Source organism: Mobula hypostoma, chromosome 21, assembly GCF_963921235.1.
Source record: "Mobula hypostoma chromosome 21, sMobHyp1.1, whole genome shotgun sequence".
Taxonomy (NCBI): domain Eukaryota; kingdom Metazoa; phylum Chordata; class Chondrichthyes; order Myliobatiformes; family Myliobatidae; genus Mobula; species Mobula hypostoma.
In genome coordinates, this window is record NC_086117.1 from 30,504,736 (window position 1) to 30,528,339 (window position 23,604).

At 39.7% G+C, this 23,604-nt stretch overlaps 1 protein-coding gene and 1 long non-coding RNA gene across 5 annotated transcripts in view; one reads left to right on the forward strand and one right to left on the reverse strand.

The window, feature by feature from the left end:
- Nucleotides 1–23,604, reverse strand: part of LOC134359927 (astrotactin-2-like) — a 1,812,737-nt gene that overhangs the window by 125,265 nt on the left and 1,663,868 nt on the right. The gene's annotated exons all lie outside the window — the stretch shown is intronic.
- Nucleotides 15,949–23,587, forward strand: LOC134359713 (uncharacterized). Its single transcript, XR_010021184.1, has 3 exons — nt 15,949–16,046; nt 16,309–16,364; nt 23,354–23,587. It is a non-coding gene; the product is annotated as an uncharacterized LOC134359713 (long non-coding RNA).

A 23,604-nucleotide genomic window follows, 5' to 3' on the forward strand; every position in this document is an offset into this window, starting at 1 on the left:
AGAAAGTTGACCTAGTACATTCTGTCATAAATAGTGTTGCTTGAATCCTCCATTTTCTGTCATGCAATGGAATACCATTGATACTGAAAAAAAAACAACACATTGGAGGAATTAAACTCATTGTTAAAGCTTTATTATTAGGCAAACTACCACAGCTGAGGCCAGAGAAGTCCCTTGGACCTGATAGTTTACATCTATGATCCTAAAAGACAGTGACTAAATAATAATGGATGCATTAGTTGCAATCTTCCCGATTTTGAAGAGATACCAAAAGGCATTAAATCTCCCTTGTGTGATACCCCTTATTTAAAATGGGCAGAAGGCAAAATACAAGTAACTTTATACCTGTTTGTCTGATATTTATTAGAGGAAATATTTCTGAATAATTTGTAAAGTCATAACCTGACAGGCAGAACCAACATGGCTCCATGAAGGAGACATTATGTCTGACAAATGTATTGGAGTTATATGAGGAAATATCAGTAAGTGTATGGCGAGACACCTGCTTATGGACTTTCGTTAAACATCTGAAAGGTTGCTGCACCAAAGGTCAGTTCCCTAGAGCTTATTGTATTGGAGGTAATACGTTGGCGTAACCAGAGGCAGAGTCAGAAATCATCAAATTGGGATAAGTGGGTTATTTTCATGTAGACAACTTGTAAATGATAGGTACCACAAAGATTAAAGTTGGAGTTGTAGCTGTTGATAACATATATTAATGACTGCCTTAGAGAAAGGAAGCAAAGTTACTACAGCCAAGTTTGTGGATAATACAAAAGTAGAGGGAAAGGCAAGTTGTGAGAATGATACTAACAATTTCATATCAACAGTTCAGTACCAACAACAGCAGCCCCCAATCCAGAAATCTCAAATCCTACCCAATTGTAAGGCATTGACTCACTGATCTGTGCTATCTAATTCTTGCCCAAATCATCCTTCCAAATACGGCTGTTGTCAACTGCAATCCACAGGCCCAGCAGTGACCATTTCCTTGTTTTGCACTGGCTCTCCGTGCGAAGAAGAGGCCTCACTCTTGTGGAAGACGGATCAAATAGTACAAGAGATAATGAGCCTCAGGCAATGCTGAGTTTGCCAGTAACGTCTATTCATTCTCCACCAGTGCAACTGATTAACAGCCTTTTACAGATGCCAATGAATTTCCAGGCAGTTGTCTCTGATCTCCCAAACAAATTCCATTTCTAAACCTTCAGCTTCATTCCTCTTTCCAGAAATGGACTGATTGCAACCTTGATGCCAGTTACTTCTAGTTAGATCAGGTTCTTTGCCGTACAGCCAAAGAATCCATGGATACTATACAGATGATGAGTTTGGGATTGTTGTTGAAGAAGAAGTGAAGCAATAACTGCATGCAAGGGCAAGGGAACTGGAATCATGATGTGGAATAGTAATAATGGCAGCTAAAGAATGTATGTTCCTGAAATGAAATGATATGAGATCATACCTCATACATAAAATAGGCAGACATGTTTCTGAGAGGGTTGTTAAGGAGGTGTATAGTGCTCTGGCCTTTATAAATAAGGGAATTATGTTCCAAAGCCCTGAGGTAATACTACAGCTCTACAAAACTCTACTTAGACCACACTTAGAGCATTGTGTTCAGTTCTGGTCACCTCATTATAGGAAAAATGTGGAAGCTTTAGAGAAGGTGCAGAGGAAATTTACCAGGATTAGAGAGCTTGGGGTTTTCTCTTTCGAGCAATGAAGATGAGAGGCAACTTGGTAAAGATATAATATATAAGATTATGAGAGTCAGAGGCAAAGTGGACAGCCAGCATCTTTTTTCCCAGGGCAGTAGTGGCCCATACCAGAGGACATCCATTTAAGGTGAGTGGAGTAAGGTTCAGGAGAGATGCTTCATACACAAAGAGTAGTGGGTGTCTGGAACAAATTGCTAGGGCTGGTGGTAGAGGCTGATACAATTGAGACAGTTAAAAGATTCTTAGATAGTCATATGGATGTAAGAAAAATGTAATGGACTGTATATGAGGGAAGCGTTAGATTGATGGTGGAGTAGGCTAATACGGGTTAGCGTAGCATTGTGGGTGGAAGGACTCTTACAGCATTGTATTGTTCTGTGTTCTATATCCTGATAGTGGTGAGTAAAGGCTGACAGAAGTGCCCGAAGTCAGAAACTGTATGATAAAGATACAGGTACCATAAGTTATCTATCATTCAGCAAAATGGCGACAGAGAGTACAAAGCCCAGAATGAAGCTGCATTTGAATTACTACCACTGGTATGCACAGGCACCTGAGATATAAAACTAAGCAGTTGACAAACAGCTGGCAGGATGAGGTAATCTATTGGATTCAACAGAATTCAAAGTGGACTGAAGAGCAAAACATGCTTTCGATTAAAGAGATCTGAGAAGTTATAAAACACTACAGATCACTTAAATATATTGCTTATGACCGAGTATTCATATATAATCATCTAACTGATGCAAACATATGCATATAGTTAATTGATGCTAGATGTAATATATGACAACAGTTACCGTAATATGCATGATATTTTAGAAGAAAGCTGTATGATATGTATCAATTGTGCATGTACCTTTAAGAGTTTTAAGTTGCACATGGTATGACTTCTGATATATTCTTGTGTTAGCCATTGTTGTCAATTGAATCACATTGCTCTATTTTTACTGAAATACTTAAAATACTGAGGAGACCTGTGGAGATTGTTTCCTTAATGGGAAAACCTAGAACTAGCAGTCATGCAATTAAGTAATTGCTAATTTCAGTAAGTAATGTCACGATGTTTCTTCTCTTTAGTGAGTCTTTGGAACACTTTTCCTTTAAGGGCAATGGGCACTCTAAAGTAAAAGTAGATAGATACTTGATAAGTAAGAGAATGAATACAGGTAAAGGTAGAAATGGAGTTGAGGTTACAATCAAATGGGTCATGATTCCTAATCTGTATTATCATAAGAACCACTGTGACTAAGCTTTAGGTCACCTACCCTAAATCTTTTATTTAACTAGCAAACATTTCTACAAAGCACTGTGATAATGGGGCTGAAATAAAGACTACTGTCGTTAGTCTTCAGGACTTGGGCAAAACCATAATGAAGAGACTAGGGCAAGAACTACCGAATAGACTATCAGCAGGCTTGTTTTTGAAAGTTCATCAAAGAACATTTACTATCCAACAAGTGGCCCCAATGCCTGGGAGCTTGCCAACCTGTTTCAAAGTTCTGCAGATTTAGGTAATTGATGTGTGCCCCAAAGAGGAGAAAGTGCACATTCCATTTTGGCAAAATAGAAATTTTAACTACTTTGAATTCCCAGCAGTTTGCTTTGGAGAGACCTTAGCATTGCTTTGGATTTCCAAGCATGTCTGGCACTTGGCTGACTGCAAAGGCAGTCCTTCAGTGATGCTCATTAGATCACCTTAAAGTCTCCCCTTCAACAAGTAAAGAAACCCTTTCACTCAGACTTTTCTCATGAATTTTGTATACATCAGCCAATTCATCTTTACAGTAGTTCATACACATTTGGCACTCTCAGTCCAGACAGGCTCAACCAATGTTCTCTGATTTTAGCTTTACCCTCTTTGTTCAATAAAAAAAATAATGCTCTGTGATGGGACACTTTGATCTGCATTAATTTTAATATAGTGAACAAAGAAGGAAGTTGCACAGAGCATACACATGCACAATATTGACCAAAATGTTTATAGTCTGTAGAACTCCTGACACAATGGAACAACCATACAGGAACACAAGAAAATACCAGTAGGCATAGGTCATCAGTCTCCTTAAGTCTGATCTGCCATTAACAATGATTGTGGCTGATCTATGCTGATCTCAACTTCTCTTTTGTGCCAGTTCCCAAATGCTCTAATTACTTGATCTTTCAAGTATTTATCGCTCTCCACCTTAAATACATCCAATGATCTGGTCTCCGTTGCCCTGTGAGCAGAGAATTTGAGATTCATTTCCCTCTGAGAGAATAAGTTTATGTAGTTTTAAATGGCTGGCTTCTTATTTACTTATTTATTTACAAAGTAGTTAGTTATTGATAGATTGAGATACAGTGCTGACTAGACCCTTTCAGCTCTTTGAGCCATGCTGCCCAGCCACTCCAATTTAACTGTAGCCCAATCAGAGGATAATTTACAATGACCAATTAACTTACCAACTTTGATGCCTTTGGACTGTGGAAGGAAACTTGAGCACACAGAGGGAACCCATGTATGAGTCAAAGTATGGTCACGGGGAGAACATACAAACTCCTTAAGGCAGCGGTGGGAATTGAACCTGGGTTGCAGGTACTGTAAAGCGTTGTGCTAACCAGTATGCTACCATTATCTTGTGAAAGTAATGCAAAGAACTGACCTAAAGATGGATATACTGTATGCACCTAATTGCAAACTGTAATCCCATTTAAAATAAACTATATTCCATTATTATCCCATGCAATTATGTATTTTTTTACAGAGAAGTATATAATAGCAAGAATGGGCATGAAGATAAGTGGGCTCTGAGGCTATTAACATACAAATGATTGTTCTTTGTGCCAGTTGCTACTTTTCAGTTGCTACTTTGGTAAGCTTCCTCAGCACATGCCTCCTTGTTCCTTATTACCAAATCCGATGCTAGTAAATGCAGACTTTACATTTACACGTCGCTACATAATCTCAAAGAAGTTCGATGTCAAGGGGTAAGGTAAATCACATTTGAACTGGCCTGGCATATGGACAACACACACATCGATTGGGCTTGTGAGAATCTTTCATCAGAACTAATCCAAGGGCCTATTAGAAGTGCTTTTTTAAAATTTTATCCTCATTTGACTTTCTACTAATATGTCTAATTTTGATCTTGTATAATATATCTCTCCTAGAGGAACAATACAATCAATTTACACTGAACTAATCCAGTGCAACCTGGTTTGAATTTCCTGTCTCGCAGCAAATACTGTTGAAATTATAAATTGTGACTCTGTAGGGCAAGGGTCCACATTCTAGGTCAGTTCAGTTTAGTTTGATTCAGGTATAGGCTTGCTCAGTTCGCCTTCTAATTCTGGATCATATTTTCTAATTATAATTTAGGCTGTTTTATGCAGACAAGACCAGCCGTGTTTGAAGCATTCTGTAATATTTTTGGCCAGGCGGGACAGGATATAGTTTGTTCTAAAGAAGCATTCTCAGTATGCAATGCATTACCAGCCAAAAACCATCTTGGTTTAATTATGAAGTAAATTGAAAGTAAAGATTATTTGCTGCCCTTCCAATGCACAGTACGAGAGCCACACCACCAAAATGATTGCAGCCAAGCAAAAGGCAAAAACTGCACACATTTTAAAGATTTAGTAAAACATTTCTCTGATATGTATCACTTATTACATTTTAAAGATTAATTATATGCAGCACATCATGATATTTTGCTGTAAGATTATACATGTTTGCTTAATAACTCTCCCAAAGTGAAAGATTTAAGTCTCAGTCCAGCACTAGATCATATCACCCTAGCTGTCCCTTCAATGCATTGTTGAAACAGTAGTCTTTCACTTAAGACATTGAAGTGAGATTCCCTGTCTTAAAAACCCTGGATAATTTGAAGAAAGGGCATTGTCATCTAACATTTCATACTCCGTGCAATAACTCTTCAAAAAAAATTTTAGTTATTCACTTCTGCAATGGTTAGCCAACATTGCTGTATTCAAATTGTTTAATATTTGCTTTTATTTTGTGCAGGCATTGTCTTGACCTTTCTGGGGACTTTTTAAAGTAAACCAAAACTTCTATACTCGTTTACTTTAAGTTTCCAATCAGTATGAAAGTCTACTATATGGTATAGAAATAGTTATGCTCAATTAATCCATGCTCATATTACAATAATAGATACTTAAATAACTCCTAAAATTAGTTATGAATCATTGTTTAGAACCAAGCACATCACCGAACAGCAGTATTCCAAGTTCCAGTTGCCCAGATGATAAGAAGTCCCAATAATACAGTTTTTATCTTATTGAGGCACTAGTGTACTTCTCGTTGGTTTACTCAAATTTGGATTGCCCAATAGCCAATTCATGTGAGATAAGGTTTACGTTTCCCTCGAATAAGAATTTTATCTAACACAATTCTTTCACGGTAGTCCAGTGTAAATGCAGCTCCAGTGTCCTTCATTTGAATGAGCTGGTGTGAACTTAAGTAGCTCCAAAATACTAAAAACGATGCAGAGAGAAAATTTGTGCATTCAAAATGAAAGGTCCTGAGTCAGAAGAAGATGCTTACAGTTGCTGCTCTGACTCGGTGGGAAATTCTTGGGGTCAAAAGATTGCAAATGCAAGTTCACACTCAAGTACTTCAGCTGATGTTGTGGGACAGTGTAAAGAATACCGGACCATCAAAGGTGATATTAAACCATATCTGATCATCCAGATTTATCTTAAAGATCTCATTACACAACTTGAAGAAGAACAGGATGTTAAGTTTTGTAACTTCAAAATATACAATTAATTGAAAGCAAAAACATGGAGCCGGAATGCACATTTTAGTTTGTTTTTTTTAACTTTAGCAACACACGCAAGTATGACACGGTGCCATGATAATGTATGCCATTCACATACTTTTACACATAACCCACAATGCATTATGTAAACAACAAAGTACGCTTAATCAAACAATATATTTACAATCTTACTCAAATATTACTGAACTATTAAATACACTATACTCAATCCTGCTTAGCTATAAACTCCAACTAAATATAGAATGTGTCTCAACTGTGTACAATGTGTCTTGTTGCTTGCTGTATTTCTCTGTTATGAATGTCATTCTCACAGGAGTTATACTTTCTCCAATATAAGTTCTTAGTTGGATATCCACAGTCAGTCTTCAGTTCAGTATCTTTGCACTGGCATCCAAACTCATTTTGTAGAAATACTGAAAGAGCAGAGCCAGTGTCCAATTCAATTTTAATTAATTTGCTGTTCACTTCTGGTGTAAGCCATTTTGCTTTTCCATTGTTAGTTTTCACATTTTAAATAACAAGACTACTCAGTCTCTCACAGCTATCTGGACTATTCCTCTTCTCACCCTGTCTCTTGCAAAAACGCCATCCCCTTCTCGAAACTCCTCCGTCTCCGCCGCATCTGCTCTCAGGATGAGGCTTTTCATTCTAGGATGAGGGAGATGTCTTCCTTTTTTAAAGAAAGGGGCTTCCCTTCCTCCACTATCAACTCTGCTCTTAAACGCATCTCCCCCATTTCACGTACATCTGCTGTCACTCCATCCTTCCGCCACCCCACTAGGAATAGGGTTCCCCTGGTCCTCACCTACCACCCCACCAGCCTCCGGGTCCAACATATTATTCTCCGTAACTTCCGCCACCTCCAACGGGATCCCACCACTAAGCACATCTTTCCTTCCCCGCCTCTCTCTGCATTCCGCAGGGATTGTTCCCTACGCAACTCCCTTCTCCATTCGTCCCCCCCATCCCTCCCCACTGATCTCCCTCCTGGCACTTATCCGTGTAAGCAGAACAAGTGCTACACATGCCCTTACACTTCCTCCCTTACCACCATTCAGGGCCCCAAACAGTCCTTCCAGGTGATGCAACACTTCACCTGTGAATCGACTGGGGTGATATACTGCGTCCGGTGCTCCCGATGTGGCCTTTTATACATTGGCGAGACCCGACGCAGACTGGGAGACCGCTTTGCTGAACATCTACGCTCTGTCCGCCAGAGAAAGCAGGATCTCCCAGTGGCCACACATTTTAATTCCACATCCCATTCCCATTCTGACATGTCTATCCACAGCCTCCTCTACTGTAAAGATGAAGCCACACTCAGGTTGGAGGAACAACACCTTATATTCCGTCTGGGTAGCCTCCAACCTGATGGCATGAACATCGACTTCTCTAACTTCCGCTAAGGTCCCACCTCCCCCTCGTACCCCATCTGTTACTCATTTTTATGCACACATTCTTTCTCTCACTCTCCTTTTTCTCCCTCTGTCCCTCTGAATATACCTCTTGCCCATCCTCTGGGTCACCCCCCCCCTTGTCTTTCTTCCCGGACCTCCTGTCCCATGATCCTCTGGTATCCCCTTTGCCAATCACCTGTCCAGCTCTTGGCTCTATCCCTCCCCCTCCTGTCTTCTCCTATCATTTTGGATCTCCCCCTCCCCCTCCAACTTTCAAATCCCTTACTCACTCTTCCTTCAGTTAGTCCTGAGACTGCACCCCTTCCTACAGATGCTGCCTGGCCTGCTGCGTTCACCAGCAACTTTGATGTGTGTTGCTTGAATTTCCAGCATCTGCAGAATTCCTGTTATTTACTACTCAGTCTTGTGTCACTCTCATCATTATCAGACTTTTCATCAACAGCATGCAGATTAGTGCTCTTTTTGAAACTGCAACTTGACTTTTTTTTCTCTTCCCTGTGCAGCCTATTTATCTTGATGTGTATGCCAGACATGCTCTTTGTATATGTCCTACTTTGTGGCATTTTCTATAACCTTTCCTTTTAAACTGCATTGGCCTCTTCTATATGAGCTCCTGTCACACCAGTAACTCAATTTGTTTGGCCAGGCCAATTTCTGTTTAAGCATTGGAATTTTGTTCACGCTAGCTTTCATTCCTGACTACAACTCAACTGTGTCTCTGTCCACTGTTTCCATTGATACATAAATTTCAACTGCTCTTTTAAATATAAGTTAAGCTTCAGTTAGGAGATGTTTCTGAATGCTTTCTTGTAAGATTCCCCAAGTTAAACCATCTCTCAGTGCATCTTTAAGCCCATCACTGAACTGAAAGTGCTCACCCAATCTCTTCGATTCAGTCACATATGTTGAAATGGACTCCGTTTTCTTTTGATTTCATTTATGAAACATAAAGCATTCTGCAATCAGCAATGGTCTTAATTCCAAATGTTCCTGCTTTATTTTCTTAATACCTGCAAAGCTAATTTTGGCTGGTTTACTTGGAGCAGTAAAACTTCAAAGCATTCCATATGCTCAAACACACAATGCACTCAGCATAACTGGCACAGTCTTCTTGGCTATTTCTTTTGCTACAAAATATTGCTCAATTCATTCAATATACAGCAGCCAGCTATCGCTTGTGCAATCGAACACGTCTATCTTTCCAATGTAGCCAGCCATTTCTACTTCTGAAAAATTTATTATTGTTATCACCCAGTGTTAATGAATTTGTGAATTCAAGACTGTCCCTTCCCGAAGAACAGCATGCTTTGCTGTTTTTTTTACTTGATTGTTTCTTACTGTACTTGTTTTTACTCTAAAGTCTCACTGCACTTCAACAGATTGATTATCGTCTTGGGTTTGTTTAAAATACCCTCAACACTGATATGTTTGGTAACTCCAAAACATAAAACTAATTGAAAGCAAAAACACAGAGCTGTGAATGCATGTCTTAGTTTCATCTTTATTTTAGTGAGACAAGCACGTATGACGTGGTGGTGTGATTTAGTATGCATTTCATGTACTTTAACGTATAACTCACAATGCATTAGGTAAATTACAAAGGATGCTTAATCAAACAATATATTTGCAACATTACTGAAATATCAAATACACAACACAGGATTTTACCGCAGTGTCCTGACTAATATTTATCCCACCATCAATAGCAACAGCGATGATCCAATTACCACCTAAATGCTGTTTATGTATTACGATTGCGCATAAATTGGCTGCCATGTGTCCTATATTAAAATATTGTAAATACTTCAAAAGTACTTAACTGGTTGTAAAGTGTCTTGGAATGTCCTGGGGCGCCATATAAATGCAGGTATTTATTTCTTTAACAGCTCAGATGGGAATAGTAAAAAAAATAAGTGATTGTGGCAATGCAAGCAATCTTACAACTTTGCCAGACTTACTATAACTTCAGGATTATTCAAAGGATGTTTCAAAGGATGTTTTCTGCTTCATGACTCTGAGGTTTAATGTAAAGTAATAAGGAATTATTTCTCAGTCCAGTTATATCCAACAGTGTTCATCCTCTACATCTGAAAAGAGCACCATATTTAGCAGCGAAGAAATGCCATCTGTTTTAATAAGCCATCTCTATTGCTTATCTGTGCATCCCGCTAATTAAATTCTCAAGCAACCAAAAGGCAAAATTCAGTGCAACACAAACAAAAAAATGCTGGTGGAACTCAGTAGGTCAGGTAGCATTTATGGAAAGGTAGAAACGGTGGCGTCGCAGTCAGGGTGACGCTATTACAACTTGGAGTGTTGGAGTTCAGTGTTCAATTATGGAGTCCTTTGTAAGTAAGTCCGTACATTCCTTCCTGCATGCACCTAGATTTCCTCTAGGTGCTCCAGTTTCCTCCCACAGTCCAAAGGTGCTCCAGTTTCCTCCCACAGTCCGTTAGTAGGTTAATAGGTCATTGTAAATTGTCCCATGATTAGGTTAGGGTTAAATTGGTGGGTTGCTGGGCAGCACGATTCGAAGGGCTGAAATGGCCTGTTCCCCGCTGTATCCCTAAACATTTCTGAATCGATTTCTTTTAACATGTTGAGAATATACTAAATGAGATCAGCATCAATTATTCCTAATGTCTCACACTTTAACACAATAAAATAAAATGCAACCTTACTTGGAACTTTGTATGAGAATTGGCACACTGCTTACAAAGGAAAACACTCAGGCCAATTTTCAAACTATCTAACTGTCCAATCAGAAAAAAAAACATGCATTTGTCCATCTCCAGATGAGAATAATAATGAACAGGCACTAGATTCAAAATTGCAGCTCATGTCTTTTTAAATGCCCCAGCACTGATCTGTAGCATGCAACTGGTTGCTGAATGGTATTGCTACCTTACAGTGATATTTCACCCACTGAAGATGATGTTCTATGTGAAATGTGCACACCGAAAGCATGCTGCAATAGGCATGTCAATCATCCAGTAGTCATGTCAATCACAAATTGTCTATCTGTGCTGCAACTGCAGAAGTAAAATAGTATGGACTACAAGGGAGGCAGTTCTATTCCTGACCTGCTTAGAGAGATACTGAACTAACTACTTTTGGGGAGCAGGTATTAACAAAACGAGGCAATCTGCAACAATAACACAAATTCTGTTTGTTACACAGTAGATTAACTTCATACATTGCATTTCGTCTCTTCACAATTCCTCCAGCTACTCCTGTGAAATTTGACCCACCCTGCCAACATGATCTTGAAGTTGGCACCAGAGAAACATGCTGCCCATTCCCATGACATTTCTTAAACAATTGGCTCCAAGTTGCTCAGCATCAGCACCTTAAGAAGTATAAGTGTTACATCAGACAACATTGATTTGTTTTATTATTGTCTCCACGACTCCTGAAATTATGTTTGGCCAATGTGTATGAATGGGAAAAAAAGATTACACTGTTTCTCTACAAGATGCCTTGAAACGAAGGCATGCACCAGGCAAACTGCCATAAGATCATATGACATAGGAGCCAAATTAGCAGTCTGCTCTGGCATTCTATCATGGCAGATATATTATCCCTGTCTACCCCATTCTCCTGCCTTCTTCTCATAACCTTTGATATCCTAACTAATCAAGAAACTTTCAACCTCTGCTTTAAATATACCCTCCACAGCTATCTGTATCAATGAATTCCACAGATTCACTCCAGAAATTCCTCATCGCTGTTCCAAAGGGATGTCCTAAAGGCATGGACTCTTGAGAAGCATCACTTTAGCATCTATACATGGACCATTTGCACATTGTGCATTGATAAAAGACGATGCTCTCTAATTCTATCCATTAAGCTGGAATTAATTAGAAAGTAAAAATATAGAACTTGAGTGCTTAAGATGGGTTAAAAAAACTGTAGAAGTCATCCAACTTTTATTTTAAAAAAATGTATGGTATGGCAAAGTAAGTCAGACCAAATGGTGTTTGCTTGCAACACAAAAGTAATTCATCATGTGATACTTGATTTTTCATTCAATTCAATTTTTGAAAGCAGATGAGAGACAAATGAGAAGAATATATAGGTTCAAATGAACAGCGGAGAAACTTTGGGAAGAAGTCTGGCTTGATGAACAAAAGGGAAGGGAAATGCTGGAGAGGTGGTCGAGCAGCTGCTGTCATCCTCATTGCCAAGAATATCCATGTGTGGAGGGCGAGAGAACTAGGGCTGTTTCTGCTTGGAGCTGAGAAGGTGGCAAAATAAGCTAAATGCAAGTTAAGAGGGAGCTCTGGAAGTCCACTTACGAAGAATTGTTTTCTGCAGTAGAGAAACGAACAGAGCAAATTTAAATAAATGGCAATAGCATCAGAGGGCGAAGAGGAAAACATTTCTTCATATGGAGATCTTTTTGCTGGAATCTTCAAGTGATGGAAAAATTTTCCATTCTCACAAAGGACAATTGAACATACACTCAGTGGCCACTTTATCAGTTGCCTCCTGTGTCCAATACAGTGTCCACTAAGTGTATGTCTGTGGTATTCGGTTGCTGTAACTCATTCACTTCAAGGTTTGAGATGTTGTGCATTCAGAGATGCTCTTCTGCACACCACTGTTGTACTAGTGGTTATTTGTGTTACTGTGATCTTCCTGTCAATTGGAACCAATCTGGACGTTCTCCTCAGATCCCTTTCATTAACAACAAGGCATTTTGCCCACAGAAGTACCACTCACTTGATGGTTTTGCTTTTTCACCATTGTCTGTAAACTTTAGAGACTGTTCTGCATGAAAATCCCAAGGGATTTGCATTTTCTGGGATATTCAAACCACCCTGTCTGGCTCCAACAATCATTCTACAGTCAATGTCACTTAGATCACATTTCTTCCCCATTCTGATGTTTGGTACAAACATTTGAACCTCCTGACCATGTCTATATACTTTTATACATTGATTTGCTGCCATATGATTGGGTTATTAGATACTTGCATTAACGAGCAGGTGTTCCTTATAAAGTGGCCACTGAATGTATATCTGAAATTAATTTATTCACAGGTATGGGGAAAATACTGAGGTGGGTCTCAAAGATCTTGCACAAGCACACTGACCAAATTGCCTGTTCTTGTTTTATCACCTCTGTGATCAGTTCCTAATTGGAAGAAAAAAAATGGGGTGGGTGTGGCCATTGAAGAAGATGGTTGATGGAAAAGAAATGGAACTTTGTTGCTCGAGATGATAATGATCAGTTTAGCTGTACTTGGTGGCAATGTCCTATTTTGGTTTGTATGGATCTTTCAGGACAGGTGATGGATATCCAATCATATCATGCCTCATCCATACAGGATTATGTTAGGAATCAGAAGCAGATCGAAAGTGATGAAATAATCTGAATGAAATGTGATGTAAAAGTTTGCTGATGTAGAATTGAGAGACAGGTTGAAGTGAATGATGGAAGTGATGAAGGATCAGAATTTGCCTCAGAATTTAGTTGTGAGAGTTTACTGTGGATGGACACAAAATTGGGTTGTAAAATGGGTAGGGAGATACACTTTCCACTTGACATTTATTAAGCCACTCACTCAAGTGTCCTAACCTCCTTGAAAACTTTTCTCCTTCCTCCTCACATTTCATTACCCTAATCAGTTGTCTGTCATCAGAACATTTAGAAATAAGATATTCAGATGCCTCGTTCAAATTACTGATAGAGATTGCGAATAGCTGGGTTCCAACACTGACCTTTATAGTAATCCATTTTTCCAGTCACACCAGAAAGATCCCTTTACTCTGTCTGTCAACCATTTTTCAATCCATGTCAGTAAGTTAACCACAATTTTATGTCCTTTAATTTCGCACACTGACCTCTTATGTGGTACCTTAACGATAACTCACTAAAGGTCCAAATATACCACATTCACTGGGTCTCCCCTATCTATTGTTTGAATTACATCCTCAGTATTCTCTAGTAGACCTGTCAAGCATGATCTTGCTATCTGAAAATTCTGTTGATATTTTCTAAGTGTCATGTCATCACATCCTTCATCATACACTTCTACATTTCTCTACAGCTGATGCTAGGCCAAACGATTCTAAATCTGTATCTCTGTTACTTGTTGGAATTATTGCTACATTTCATTTTAAGATCTTGGGAATCAAAAATGTCAAACTTGGTAATACCCATTTATATTGCAATACCCAGAGTATCAAAATCATATGGTTGGAAACTAAACGAACTCATTGGCAAGAAATTATGTGAAGTCTACATAGATGTCTTTAACTCCTGCCATTAATTTCTGACATTATTCTCCTGACAGCTGGATTGTTGAGATGACCTCAGAATACGAAAATTTGCTGTACATTCATTCGGCTTAAAGTATGGAAGTACCACTTCTAAATGATTGAAACCGATTTTTGTGCAAATAGGAAGAGGAGAAATTATAGCATAAGACTTCAATCTATCTGACCAAACCTTCATTAGCCGTGTCTTCCCAATGCTAAGCCAATTCTCCAATAACAGCTTCCACAATATCTGCTTCCAAAAGTTTGTGAGCAATATTCCCCACAATGAAGATGTTAACAAAAAACTAACTATAGAAAATGCAAGCCAGAAGTTTTGCTTCACTTTGAAAAGTGGATTAAAATAGTGTAGCACAGAGAACCATATCAGGTTCAACCAAGATCACAGAGGAGTAATTTTCTAACATGCATGGTGCGCCATGTGTTTAATGTATCACAAATCCCAGCCTTTTTGTCATTATGAACAGAAACACTATGGTAAAATTGTGCAAACTTTGCACCCCAATGCGTCTCCATGGTGGAAACTCTCAAAGCAGTGTTTTCTGAGTCGTGCTTTAAATTGTGGGGCCAGTTTTAGGCACATTTACTCTCTATGATGAGTGGTTGCAGGAACAGACACCAGACATCTCCGATGGCCAATAGATGAGGACGCACAGACTGTTTGGAGCTACACTTAGAATTCTTGCCTTGAGGATGAAAGACATTTTGATCACGCAGGAAGATTTTGGAGTTTTCTTTGTGCTGGACAACCAAACAGAGACTTAAATAGCAATAGGCAGTTTTACTTGAGTTGGTGCTAGCCTCAAAATGTTGTTTTCTTGTTGGTGCAAGCACACTGCAAAAGTGACCTCACTCCTACATTACACACCCTTGAAAACACTACTGTGCACCAAGAATCCACTGAGCTTCAAAGGCATAGAGAAAGTGTGTTCAATTTTTACAAGTGAACATAGAACAAAGTCCATATGGTATAGGAGCCAAATTAGGCCATTTGGCCCATTGAGTTTGCTCCGCCATTTCATTCTGGATAATGAAATTTTCCTCTCAGCCCCAATCTCCTGCCTTCCCCCTGTATCTTTTCATGCCCTGACAAATCAAGAATCTTTCAAACTCTGCCTTAAATATACATAAAGACTTGGCCTCCACAGCTGCCTGTGGCAAAGAATTCCACAGGTTCACCACTCTTCTGACAATCAACTGGTGCACAAACATAAATTGTGGAATAGTGTTTCAAACCCATAATATTTTCCTCAAGTATTCCACAAGTTATACGTTAGTACAACCATTATGACTGCGCCATTTATTTGTAAAAGTTATCTCCTCTACTGTACTTTTCCCATAGCCCTGCAGATCTTTTATGTGACATTTCTATTCCCTCAGTGGAAAATTACTATTGAATCTGTTTCACCTCATATTCCGTCAGGGTAGCCTCCAATCTCATGGCATGAACATTGATTTTTCTAACCCAGTAATTTCTCATCCTCTCCTTTCTCTCTTTTTCATTCCCCATTGTGGCAACCCTCTTACCTCTTCTCTTCTCCTCACCTGCTTATCACATCCCTCCAATGCTCTGCCTCCTTCCCTATTTCTAATGGTCCACTCTCTTCTCCTATCAGATTCTTCCTTCTTCAACCCATTACCATTTCCACCTATCACCTCTCGGCTTCTTATTCCATTTCCCTCCCCCAACAATTCTCCTCTCCACTTGGCTTCACCTATCACCTTATAGCTTGTACTTCTTCCCCTTCCCCTCCACCTACTCATTCTGGCTTCCTCCCCCTTCCTTTAAGTCCTGCCGAAGGGTCTCAGTGAGAAACATTGTCAGTTGATTCATCTCCATAGGTGCTGCCTGATCTGTTGAGTTACTCCAGCATTTTCTGTGTGTTGCTCTAGAATTTTAGCATCTGCAGAATTTCTTATAATTATTGAATCTGTTTTCCTCTGTTCAGTGGAGTCTATTAATGTATGAACTATAATATTAGAATACTCGAGGATTGTATATTCTACTCAAATTTCATTTTTTTGTTTGCCAGTAAAGAAGAATCAGAAGTGTTTCCTATACCTTTCATTAGAATGACTTTAATATCTTGTCTGTCATCTGCAGCACCTGTTATCTGAGATAAGCACTGGTGACTATGGCTGGGTGCAGCACCTAGAGTTGTGAGTATTTTGTTCCTTCATTTCACCTGGATCCTGTTTACATTTTCAGCAAATATTGGCCCTTCAAGTATCATAGTGTCAATAAATGTGGTAACATGTCATTCTCTCCTCCTCTTATCTCGAGCTTTGTTTGACTTAAAATAGATCTCACTTTGGAAAAAATCTTGAAATAAAAATCAGGACCCCATCCCCATGGCAGAGGCTGAATAGGTAGCAATAATCTTTTTGGAGGTTTGAGCAAGGTGTTTCTGGACGTAGAGCAGAGGAATTCCGATCCACTGCTGTAAAATTTATCTCATAAAAAGATAACAATAATAATAGCACTGGGGCTAATTAACCTCCCACATGTGGGCTGGCCTTCTCTGCAAAGTTGCAGTTTAGATTAGCAGAGAGCATCAAGGATGGATGGTGTTGCTGTGATCTGCAAAACAAACAACTGAGTGTAAAATGGGGTGGCGATGAAGAAAATGAGTTACTTGTCCTGCACACATTACATTTTCATAGCTAGCTGTTGAAATCTCATTCTTCATTGTTCAAGAAAAAAGTCTATCTCTGTCTCGTGCCCCCCACATGGATTTGTATTTGTATTTGTATTTATTTATTTCTTACGTCCAAGGGAATAAACATCTTTATGTTACAATTGTCAAGCAATACAGAGGGGAAATGTGGAAGGACATTGCCCAAACATTAAAAGTGTACACATAATGGCTTTGTGAAGGGCAGATCGTGTCTAACAAGCCTGATAGAGTTTTTTTAGGAGGTGACCAGGCATATAGATGAGGATAGTGCAGTGGATGTGATCTATATGGATTTTAGTAAGGCATTTGACAAGGTTCCACATAGTAGGCTTATTCAGAAAGTCAGAAGGCATGGGATCCAGGGAAGTTTGGCCATGTGGATTCAGAATTGGCTTGCCTGCAGAAGGCAGAGGGTCGTGGTGGAGGGAGTACATTCAGATTGGAGGATTGTGACTAGTGGTGTCCCACAAGGATCTGTTCTAGGACCTCTACTTTTCATGATTTTTATTAACAACCTGGATGTGGGGGTAGAAGGGTGGGTTGGCAAGTTTGCAGAAGACACAAAGGTTGGTGGTGTTGTAGGTAGTGTAGAGGACTGTCAAAGATTGCAGAGAGACATTGGTAGGATGCAGAAGTGGGCTGAGAAGTGGCAGATGGAGTTCAACACGGAGAAGTGTGAGGTGGTACACTTTGGAAGGACAAACTCCAAGGCAGAGTACAAAGTAAAGGCAGAATACTTGGTAGTGTGGAGGAGCAGAGGGATCTGGGGGTACATGTCCACAGATCCCTGAAAGTTGCCTCACAGGTGGATAGCGTAGTTAAGAAAGCTTATGGGGTGTTAACTTTCATAAGTTGAGGGATAGAGTTTAAGAGTCGCAACGTAATGATGCAGCTTTATAAAACTCTGGTTAGGCCACACTTGGAGTACTGTGTCCAGTTCTGGTCGCCTCACTATAGGAAGAATGTGGAAGCATTGGAAAGGGTAGAGAGGAGATTTACCAGGATGCTGCCTGCTTTAGAGAGTATGTATTATGATCAGAGATTAAGGGAGCTAGGGCTTTACTCTTTGGAGTGAAGGAGGATGAGAGGAGACATGATAGAGGTGTACAAGATAATAAGAGGAATAGATAGAGTGGCTAGCCAGCGCCTCTTCCCCAGGGCATCACTGCTCAATACAAGAGGACATGGCTTTAAGGTAAGGGGTGGGAAGTTCAAGGGGGATATTAGAGGAATGTTTTTTACTCAGAGAGTGGTTGGTGCATGGAATGCACTGCCTGAGTCAGTGGTGGAGGCAGATACACTAGTGAAGTTTAAGAGACTACTAGACAGGTATATAGAGGAATTTAAGGTGGGGGCTTATATGGGAGGCAGGGTTTGAGGGTCGGCACAACATTGTGGGCCGAAAGGCCTGTACTGTGCTGTACTATTCTATGCTCTATGTTGTGTAATTGTTTTGTAGACATGTATGTACAGTCAGATATGCAATCAGATCAATGTGTATTGATAAGTCTGATGGCCTGGTGAAAGAAGCTGTCCTGGAGCATGTTGGTCCTGGCCGTAATGCTGCGGTACCGTTTGCCAGATGGTAGCAGCTGAAACAGTTTGTGGTTGGGGTGGCTGGGGTTCCTGATGAACCTTCACTATTATGTACCTACTGCTGTAACTGTCCTGAGAAGAGGAAAGTTCACAGCCACAGATTTGCTGAGCTGTCCACACCACTCTCTGCAGTGCCCTGTGATTGAGGGTAGTACGGTTCCTGTGCCAGGCAGTGACAAATCCAGTCAGGATGCTCTCGATGGTGGCCCTGTAGAATGTCCTGATGATCTGGGGACTCATGCTGAACTTCTTCAGCGGTCTGAGGAGAAAGGGGTGCTGTTGTGCTTTTTTTTTAACCACGCAGCTGGTATGTACAGTCCAGGTGAGATTTTCGGTGATGTGTATACTGAGAAACTTGAAACTACTCACCCTCTCAGCTGCAGTCCCAATGATGTCAATAGGATCTAGCCTGTCTCCATTCCTCTTGTAATCCGGGAGAGACGGTTCCAAAGCTTGAACTCTTTTTTGAAGAAGTCTGAGAGAAACCCACCAAACTGCTGCATCTTCAAGAACCAGTGACTACTCACTGCTACATGACCTACCCATTCACTTTAGACTGGCGTTCGGGATTTCTTGTCTTGATTGAGTTGTCCTGTATCCATTACCACATGATTTACCCTCTTCTCTCCCACCCAACCCATTATTTAATAATAGAAAAGCACACAATTTGAAACTGCATATTTCACAACCTCAGAACAGTTCAAATTGTGTTACTTGAAGCATTTCTTAATGTATGATCGCAACTGTAATGCAGCTATTGTGCACTGAAAGGAAATATTTTAATTACACCTGTGTAATGTACTTCTGCAATTGAATTATACTCAACTTTGGCTTTATTCCACCACGGTTACACCTGGGGAAGACACACAAAATTCTGCAGAAACTCAGCCGGTCAGGTCGCATCAATGGTGGGGAAGAAACAGTTGACATTTTGGACCGAGATGTCGAGTGTTTATTCCCTTCCGAAAATGCTGCTTGATCTCCTGAGTTCCTTTAGAATTTGTGTGTGTTGCTCTGGATTTCTAGCATCTGCTGAATACCTTGCTTATTACATCGTACACCTGGGCCTTGTGTTAGTTCGAAGTTCAAAGTAAATTTGTTATCAAAGCACGTATATGGTTCAATGGTTCCATTTAATATCAGAGAATGTACACAGCACATAACCTGAAACTCTTAGCCTTTACAGACATCCACAAAACAGGGGAATATATGTCATCATATACAACCCTGAGAATTATTTACTTCTGATTAAGGTTTTGACCTGAAGTTTCGACAATTCCTTCCCTCCCCACCCCCACCCCACCACACCATAGGTGCTGCATATTGATGATGCTGAGTTCCTCCAGCAGATTGTTGTCTGGCTTTGTATTAACATTTTCACAATGGTGATCAGAGAGAATGCAGCATTCTCCCTCTTATCTTATCTATCAAGAGCAGCCACAATCTTTGCATTCCAAGTTTCAGAAGGGCTCGTAAATGCCATAACCTTTTCGACTCACATATGAAAGTGCCACCAGTTTTCAGCAGTTGATGACAGCAAATATATTATTGCCACCTGCTCCATGAAGGTGATTTCTGGCACCTTTCAGCTCAAGTAACAAATTTACATTTCACTAAAAAGCATCATGACAAGTTCACAGACAAATTCACCGTGCTGCTTCTTAAGGCAAACACTGAAATGATTTTCTACAAATGTTGATTACTAACAATCATGTGACTATTTTGTTGCCTTAATGCTCTGATTGATGTTAGCCAGGAGATTGGGAGGACCACATCCATACCTAAAAGGTGTCATTGGATTTGAAGCACAAGGACCCTTGAATTAATAATGAATTTAAGAGTAGATTTGTATTCATTTTTCCTGCTGGTTTCTTTAAAATTCCAGAAATTAATTACTGAATTGTACAATTTTGTGCACTTTTTCAAAATAAGTATCTAAGAGAAATTTGAACTTTTGACGCATTAACAGACATCCATCAACAAATCTGATATCTTAACTAATCAAAATAGCAAAAAATTTATTTTGACATGTTAATATCTACAATATTTAAAATAAAAACAAATCATAAACTGTAAGATCCCTGTACAGCAGGAGCATCACAGTGCATTTTTCAAAACATTATGAATTTGAGCCTACATAATTAATTATTGAACCACTGATCAAAAGGAAAGTCTTGGTAGCCTTTCATAGAAATTAAGAGACTTCAACCCCAATACAGTATATTTTCTTTTTTTGTAGAATGTAACTTGATAAAATTAGAACAGCAGTAATTGGGCTTAAGAAGCACGAATTAATTGGTGTAAGACTAACAATGAGGTGTAGATCTTGTACCTTAAATATTTGAGGTGCAAAGGGATTTGGGAGTTGTCGTGCAGGATTCCCTAAAGGTTAATTTGCAGGTTGAGTCGGTGGTGAGGAAGGAAAATAGAATGTTAGAATTCATTTTGAGAGGATTAGAATATAAAAACAAGCATGTAATGTTGAAGCTTTAGAAGGCACTGATGAGGCCTCATTTGGAGTTTTGTGAGCAGCTTTAGATCCCTTATCTATGAAAGGATGTGTTTACATTGAAAAGGGTTCAAAGAAGGTTCATGAGAATGGCTTATCATATGAGGAGCATTTGATGGCTCTGGGCCTTTACTGACTGTAATTCAGAAGAATGAGTGGGGAAGGGGATCTCATTGAAACCCATAGAGTGGATGTTTCCCTAGTGGGGGAGTCTAAGACCAGAGGACACAGCTTCTGAATAGAGGGACATCCTTTTAGAACAAAAATGAGGAGGAATTTCTTAAACCAGAGAGTGGTGTATCTATGGAATTCATTGCCACAGGTGACTGTGGAGGCCAAGTATATTTGGGTGTATTTAATGCAGAGATTGATAGATTCTTGATTAGTCAGAGCATGAAGGGATACGGGGGGGCTGGGGGAGGGTGGAAGGTGGGAGATTGGGAGTGAGAGGGGAATGAATCAGCCATGATCAAATGGCGGAACAGACTCGATGGATCAAATGGCCTACTTCTGTTCCTACAATTTGTGGTCTTATGGTCTTATATTTGGTTGAATTGAACCAAAGTGACTAAACTCAAATGTGAGCCAGAATAGGACATCAAGGTTTAAGGACATATTGATTTAAAAGTTCCTGAAAAACTCTGGATGCCGTTCCCTAAGGAATCAACCATGACATCGGAAATACATCTTGAAGACTCCATATGCAATGTTTGATATCAAGAACCGAATTAAAATGACCTACTCCCAAATAATCAGCATAATTCAGACACTTCGTTGTTGGTGTGAACTAAAATCATAAACTAAGGGCTCACAGATGTTGCAACAAAAGAGCAGATTAGAAACATTTGTTTTTACAGCCTTGACTTTTTGAATTCAGAACTTCAAGCAACAATTCTAAGGCCGGATAAGTTAAACAGGCAACATTTTATGAAGATCAAGTCTTGTACGTAATACTTTACGTGAATAGAGAGATTATCAGTAAAAATACTTTCTCACACCCTGACTCCCACTGACAACATTACTACAATCTTGGCTTATTACACTGCAGATCTCTTTACATTTTCAATACAAAGTAAAATTCTGCAGGTGTCAGCTGCTTTGCTTATCGTCATGGGGAGGACAATCATTACAAAGAACTGCAGAGTGTAATTAATAGTTCATATTAAACGTAGTGAGCCAATCTAAGTTTCTGACAATCTACCTAGTGTGCACCAATATTTCAAAGATAGTATCTTTTGGTTTTGCAACTTAACCCTGGGGTTTCAATTATGACGCCCCTTGTTCCAGCTGTGGTCTCCAGTCTGGTTAAGACAGGTTCATAATTTGATAAGTCATGAAAGCTTTCCTGAAATTGTCAGCCAGTTTTATAAAATAGTCTGATATTCTTGTCAAATCATTTGTTTTCAAGTCCATGTCCACATGTTTGATCTTAAGTGGTAATATTTGAGGTAAAGGTATTTGAAACTGCAAGTAACACCCCTTTCCTTCACCCCTGCATCCTATCATTTGTTATTGAAACCTCATCTCTGGCTTTGTTAAATTTGACTTGACTATTCTAACATGCTCTTGGTTGGTTTCCCCCTTTTCCACTTACTGCGATCTTGATGTCTGTAAGACCAAAAGATATCGGAGCAGAATTAGGCCATTTGGGCCATTGAGTCTGCTCCGCTGTTCCATCATGGCTGATCCATTTTCCCTCTCAGCCCCAAGGTCCTGCTTTCTCCAAGTATCCCCTCATGCCCTGATAAATCAAGAATCTATCAAACTCTGCTTTAAATACACCCAATGACCTGGCCTCCACAGCCACCTGTGGCAAAGATTCACCACTCTCTGGCTGAACAAATTCCTCCTCATCTCCGTTGTAATTGGATGTCCCTCTGCTCTGAGGCTGTGTCCTTTGATCTTAGACTCTCCCACCATAGGAAACATCCTCTCCACATCCACTCATGTCAGGTAAAATCTTGCTGTTGGTGTCATATATTGCACCAATATCTGATCAATTATCACCCCTGGGCTTGTTAACTCATCTTGGCTCCCACTTAAGTAACACCTCAGTTTAAAACTTCCATTATTCTTTTCCAATGAAGTTCTTTTTAAAACATCATTCCATTATTTAGGTTGTAAATAAATATTCAATACTTTGTTCTCTTGAATCAAAACAAAATTCAATAGTAAACAGCTTTGATCATCCAGTCCAATGATTTGCTCAAGAAAGTGATGCAGACCATCGTACACAAATTCCTGTGTTCATCATTTCCGTGCTTCACTACATGGTCAATAATGGCAGCACATTCAATCGCAGTGTCGTCTACAGAGTCAATAAAAGGTGTCATTGTCCTTTCTAAGTGTATTTTTTATGATCACAGGACCCTGCTTTACACTAAGAACTTAAAGTACTGCAGGTCTATCTACCCCAACAGTGAGTTGTTCATTGGTGAAGAAACTGAAGAAACTGGACTTGATACAGATCGTGCTGCTGCCTGCATCAGAGAGGTGTCAGATGAGCTGGTGCACAAAGGAGCTGTGCATGTGCAGACTAACAGCGAATGATTGTCTTAGCCACTTTTCTTGACTCTTTTGGAGAATGTTAACGTGGAATGCTGCAAGTCCAATTCAC